This window comes from Notamacropus eugenii, chromosome 7 (genome assembly GCF_028372415.1).
Source record: "Notamacropus eugenii isolate mMacEug1 chromosome 7, mMacEug1.pri_v2, whole genome shotgun sequence".
Lineage (NCBI taxonomy): Eukaryota > Metazoa > Chordata > Mammalia > Diprotodontia > Macropodidae > Notamacropus > Notamacropus eugenii.
This window is the reverse complement of record NC_092878.1, coordinates 67,883,548-67,890,355: the sequence shown is the minus strand read 5'-3', so window position 1 is coordinate 67,890,355 and position 6,808 is coordinate 67,883,548. Positions and strand designations below refer to the sequence as shown.

The window sequence follows — 6,808 nt, the reverse complement described above, 5'->3', positions numbered from 1 at the left end:
CATAAGTCTCAAAGTCCTTGATGAAGTGTTGACTGTATCAATTAGTGATTCATTGAGAAGGCTATGCCTCTCATTAGAATCAGATGGAAGAATGTAAAAAACAATTTTTTTTTCTATCTTGGAGACTCAGAGCTTCAAGGAAGGAGCTGCCTCCACCCCCAGTCCTGGTCTTCTTGTTACAAATACTTGAAAGTCTTTCAGTTCATCAAATATTTTTTTTTATTCAGGATTATACTCAATTTTGCTGGATAAGTTATTGAAATACTGATTATTTTCTTCAGCATTTAAATTGTTTGTTCCTGTTCTTTTATTTTTTCCTACCACTTTCCATATTTTCTCTTTAAGAGAAAAAAATTGGAAATTTTGAAACTTGTCTATTTCATTCCTGTAACTTTTATTTCCTAGGCTTTCTTTCAGGTGCTAATTGGTGGATTCTTTCAATTTCTACTTTACGTTCTTGTTTTAGAAGTTTAGGACAACTTTCCTTAATAATATCATGCAATATGGTACACAGATTCTTTTTTTGATCCTAATGTTCAATTAATCCAACAAAGATTACATTGTCTCATTGCTATGGTATCAGCATAGCATCCCGAGAGGAGCAAGTCTTATGCCTGACCAGCAGGCTGCTCATCCTCCTGTGGAGCTCACAAGCAAAAGAATGAGGTGGGAGAGTGGGTCATGAAGCAACTCCGATTTATTCAAGCAAGCACTCTGATTGTATAGTCTCTGCCAGCCAGCCCAATGAACTGTGGTAACACACACAAACAAACCTGAAACTATAGTAATGAACACAAGCTGGAACTATAGTAACAAACACAAACCAGGGGTGGGGCCGTCCCTTCCAGCGCCATCTTGTTCACCCTTCACAGATATGGCCTATATTGAATTGCTTGCTTTCCCAAAGGGAATGGGTGGGGAGGGAGGGATGAAGAGAAGTTGGAACTTAAAGTTTTAGGAACAACTGTGGAGTACTGTTCTTGCTACTAGGAAATAAGAAATTCAGGTAGCGGGGTATAGAAAGTTATCTGGCCCTACAGGACAAAAGAGAAGATGGGGATAAGGGAAGGGAAGGATGATAGAAGAGAGGGCAGATTGGTGATAGGGGCAATTAGAATGCTAAGTGTTTTGGGGTGGGGGGAGGGGACCCAAAATGTTGTGAAAATGAATGTTAAAAGTTAAATAAATAAATTTTTTAAAAAAAGAAATGTTTCTTCTAAGACTGAGAATGGGAATGTCAAAGAACAAAATCCATTTTTTAAAAATTCATTTTGAGCTAAAACACAAAATGAAAAAAAAAATCATGTATACCATACAACAAAAAAAGAGAATTCGGTATAAAATCATGTATTTCCATTTCACTTTTTTATTTTTTGTTTTGATAAGCTATGTAATAAATATTATACACCATTTTCAAAGTTATGGTGCTTTCCTGTGCTTGCTTCTAAGTTTTCTTTTTTTCTCAGCAATGCACTCTTTTTCTTTTCTTTCTCCTTCCCCATCCAACTTTAGAGAATGCTACCATTAGACACCAATATCTATGTGTGTGAGTGTGTGTATGTAGGTATATGCACACGCATACATATGTATGTATGTATGCAATGATACTGCTATTTATTGATCATTTCTGTGAAGGTGGATAGCATTTTCATTCATAATTGATCTGAGTATTTATAATAATTATTTATAATTATTTTATGTGATTATATAATTTATTTATTCATGTAATTATTTATATAATTATATGAATTATAATTGTATAAATTATATAACATAATAATTATTTTTAATACTCAAAATGACAATTGTTTTTACAACACTATGACTGTTACTATGTTACAGTGTCCTTTTGGTTCTGTTTATTTCACTCTGAATTATTTCATGTAAATATTTAGAGCATTCTGCTCATCATTTGTTACAGTAGAATACTATTCTGTCACAGTCATATACCACAATTTGTTTAGTCATTCCCTAATCAATGAGCGCCCCTATAATTTCTATTTCTTTGCCATCACAAAGAGAGTTGCTATAAATATCTTATAACATATAAGTTATTTTCCTCATTCCTAATCACCTTGGGGAATAGACCTAATGGTGGTATTTCTTAGTCAAGGAGTATACATTGTTTTATAATTATTTGGACATAATTCCAGATTGTTCTTCAAAGTGGTTGGATCAGTTCACAATTCCACCAACAGTAAATCATTGACACAATTTTTTGCCTTCCAACATTTGTGGCTTTCCCCTTCCATCATTTTAGATAATTTGATAGGTATAAAATATCTCAAAGTTGTTTTAATTTCCATTTCTCTAATAAATAATTATTTTAGAGCATTTTCATATGAATATATGTAATTTTGATTTCTTTATTGAAAAATTCTTGCTCATATTCTTTAACCACTTTCAACTGGTACATGACTGATATTCTTATAGATTTTTCATTGTATATTTGAGATATGAAACTTTTTTCTGAGAAAATTCCCTCCCCCCCAATCTTTTCCTTTCCTTCTAATTTTGGCTACATTTTTAAAATTTCTACAAAACCATTTTATTTTAATGCAATCTAAATTATCCATTTTGCACCTCATTATGCTCTCTATCGCTTGTTTATTCATAAATCTAAGCATATAAGATTATAGGCAATATATTCTATGCTCTTCTAATTTTCTTGTGACATCTCCTTTTATATCTTGGACATATATTCAAGTTGACCTTTACTTGGTAAATGGTGTAAAATGTTAGTTTATGCACACTTTTGGTCAGAATGCTTTCCAACTTTCTCAATAATTTTTACCAAATAATGAATTATTACATAAAAAGCTTAAATCTTTACATTTGTATAATCATTTCCTGTTGTGTTTTGTATACTCTGTTCCACTAATCTGTCTACCTTTCTGTTTCTTAATCTGTAACAGGCAATTTTGACAACTACTGCTTTATAATAGAGTTTAAGATCTGTTACTGCTAAACCTGTTTCTTTTTCATTTTTTTCTTTAAGTCCTTTGATATTCTTGATAGTTTTCCCAAATTAATTTTGATAGTATTTTTCTAGCTCAGTAAAAGAATTTTTGATGGCATTGAAAAAATATATTAGTTTAGGTAAAATTGTCATCTTATTATACTGGCTCTGCTTACCCATGTACAATTAATATTTCTCCAGTTATTTAAATCTGACAATTCGCATGAAAAAGTGCTTTATAATTATAGTCATATAGTTCCTGGGTTTGTTTTGGTAGGTATAAACCCAGTATATTTTATACTCTCTACAATTATTTCAAGTGGAGTATCTCTTACTATGTCTTCTTGCAGAGTTTTGTTAGTAGTATATAGAAATGTTCTTGATTTATGTGTTTATTTTAAATGCTGCTAAAATTTTGCTAAATTATTGTTTCAAATAACTTTTAATTGACTCTTTAGGCTTTTCTGACTATCATCATATGTTCTGTAAAAAAGAGAGTTTTATTAACTCATGACCTATTGTGATTCACTCAATTATGTTTTTCTTTTCTTATTGCTGTTGTAAGCATCTCTAATAGAATATTGCATAATATTGTGACATTGAGAATCCTTGTTTCACTACTAATCTTACTGAAAGGCTCCTAGCTTATCCTGATTAAAAATAAGCTTTGTTGATTCTGTAAGGAGATGTTCCTCATCAATTCAACAAAAAAATCTACTTATCTCTATGTTTTCAGTATAAGAATGTGTTGTATTTTATCAAAAGCTTTTTTCTGCATCAATTGATAAAATCATATAATTTTTGTTATTGATATAATCAATTGTGTTAATAGTTTTCCTTATGTTAAACCCTTTCTGGTAGAAATCCTACTTGGTCACAATGTGTGGTCTTTATAATACAATGTAGTGTTCTGCCTAGCATTTTATTAGGGATTTTTTTTTCATCCACATTCATTAATGAAATAGATAGACAGAGAGAGAGAGAAAGAGAGAGAGAGAGACAGAGAGACAGAGACAGAGACAGAGAAAGAGAAAGTGAGAGAGAGAGAGACAGAGAGAGAGAGAAACAGAGAGAGAGAGACATAGATAGTAAGACCAATCTTTCTGCTTGAGGTATCAGTACATGTTGTTTAATAAAAGAAGTTTGATAGTACTTCTTCTATGCCTGCTATTCCAAATAATTTAATAATGGAAATAGTTGATCTTTAAATGTTTATTAACACTGACTTGTTAACCCGTTTAGTCCTGATGCTTTTTTCCCCCTCAAGAAACTCATTTATGCCCTGTTCAATTTCTTTTTCTAAAATAAGTCTATTTAGATATTCTATTTCATTTTCTTTCTTTTTTTTTATGGTGCCAATTTTAAATAATTTTTTATTCTCCAGGACAAGAATTGCATTTCCATTTTTTTACAGTACTGATAAAGTGCACTGTTGTTCACTTCTCTCCCCTCTGCACACATTCAAGTATTCAGAATGCCCAGATTTACACAGTAGTTTAAATGTTACTTTTAAACTGCTACTGCCTTGGCTACAAATTTTGAGTCCTTCAATTTTTGGAAAAGCTGTGTGGAATTCTCTTTCTTCTGTTGTTTAGTCCACCTCTTCAATGATGGGTCCAGAAGAAGCACCTCCAGATGGGGCTGCTCCACCCCCTGGGAATCCACCAGGCATGCCTCCTGGCATGCCCCCTGCACTCTGGTACAGCTTGGTAATGATGGGGTTGCAAACCTTCTCCAACTCTTTCAGCTGATACTCAAATTCTTCCTTCTCAGCACTCTGGCTCATATCCAGCCAGTTGATTATTTCCTTACATTTGTCAAGGATCTTCTGTTTGTCTTCATCACCAACTTTGCCTTGCAGTCTTTCATCCTCCACTGTAGCCTTCATGTTGAAAGCATAAGATTCAAGAGAATTCTTGAAAGACACCTTGTCTCTCTGCTTCTCATCCTCAGCCTTGTATTTCTCAGTCTCCTGGACCATATGCTCAATGTCTTCCTTGCTCAGACATCCTTTATCATTGGTGATGGTGATCTTGTTCTCCTTGCCTGTGCTCTTATCCACAGCAGAAACATTGAGAATGCCATTTGCATCAATGTCAAATGTCACTTCAATCTGATGAACACCTCTGGGTGCTGGGGGGATTCCTGTGAGCTCAAATTTGACAAGCGGGTTGTTATCCTTTGTCATTGCCCTCTCCCCTTCATAAACCTGAATAAGCACACCAGGTTGGTTGTCCGAATTGGTGGTAAATGTCTGTGTCTGCTTGGTGGGGATGGTGGTATTATGTTTAATCAGAACCATCATAACTCCACCAGCAGTTTCAATTCCAAGAGAAAGTGACATCCAACAGCAACAAGTCCTGCACATTCTCAGATTTATCTCCAGACAAAATGGCAGCCTGAACAGCTGCACCATAAGCAACAGCCTCATCAGGATTGATATTCTTGTTGAGCTCCTTGCCACTGAAGAAGTCTTGCAAAAGCTTCTGGATTTTCAGAATTCGAATGGAACCACCCACCAGGATGATGTCATGAATCTGCGATTTATCTAGCTTGGCATCTCTTAAGGCTTTTTCCACAGGGTCCAGAGATCAGCATTCAGCTCTTCAAAATGGGCTCGAGTGATTGATGTATGGAAGTCAATACCTTCATAGAGGGAGTCAATCTCAATACTGGTCTGGGTACTAGAAGAGAGCGTGTGTTTTGCACATTCACAAGTGGTGCGAAGACAGCGAACAGCCCTCTTGTTCTCACTGATGTCCTTCTTGTGCTTTCACTTGAACTCTGCAATGAAATGGTTGACCATTCGGTTGTCAAAGTCCTCCCCACCCAAGTGGGTATCCCCAGCTGTGGACTTGACCTCAACGATGCCATCTTCAATGGTAAGAATGGAGACATCAAAAGTACCATCTCCAAGGTCAAAGATCAACACATTTCTCTTGGCACCAACCTTTTTGTCCAAGCCATAAGCAATAGCAGCAGCAGTTGGCTCATTGATGATTTGGAACACATTGAGACCAGCGATGGTGCCAGCATCTTCAGTGGCCTGACGTTGGGAATCTTTGAAATAGGCTGGTACTGTGACGACGGCATTTGTGACAGTTTTCCCAAGGTAAGCTTCAGCAATTTCTTTCATCTTGGTCAAGACCATAGAAGAAACTTCCTCTGGATAGAAACTTTTGGTCTCCCCTTTGTACTCCATTTGGATCTTAGGCCTGCCTGCATCATTCACCACTGTAAAAGTCCATTGCTTCATGTCTAACTGTACAACTGCATCATCAAACTGCGACCAATCAGACGTTTGGCATCAAAAACTGTGTTGGTGGGGATCATTGCAACTGGATTCTTTGCAGCATCACCAATTAAACTTTCTGTGTCGGTGAAGGCGACATAGCTGGGGGTGGCCCTGTTTCCTTGGTCATAAGCAATGATCTCCACTTTCCCATGTTGGAAGACTCCCACACAGGAGTAAGTGGTGCCAAGATCAATGCCAACTGCGGGTCCCTTCGACATGGTTGCTGGAGAATCGGGGATCGTAGCTGACCACTGTGGAGAAAAAAGGGCTGCAGCTGCACTGAGTAGCTCATTTTCTATTAATCTAGATAGCTTACATTTTTGCAAATGTTCTTCCATTTCACTTAAATTTTCAAAGGTATTGGCATATAAATGGGCAAAAATAACTCCTTATAATGGCTGTGATTTTCTTTTATTAGTGGCATATTCACCTTTTCATTTTTAATATTAGTGATTTGGTTTTCTTCTCTCTTTTTAAAAATCATATTTACCAATGAAAATGAAAGGAAACTAGATGGAAATATGATGGTGATATAAAAAAAAAAGACATCAATA

At 35.5% G+C, this 6,808-nt stretch overlaps 1 pseudogene; it reads right to left on the bottom strand.

Moving 5' to 3' along the window:
- Positions 1 to 4,363: 4,363 nt before the first annotated feature.
- Positions 4,364 to 6,511, bottom strand: LOC140513180 (heat shock cognate 71 kDa protein-like; annotated as a pseudogene).
- Positions 6,512 to 6,808: the final 297 nt, after the last annotated feature.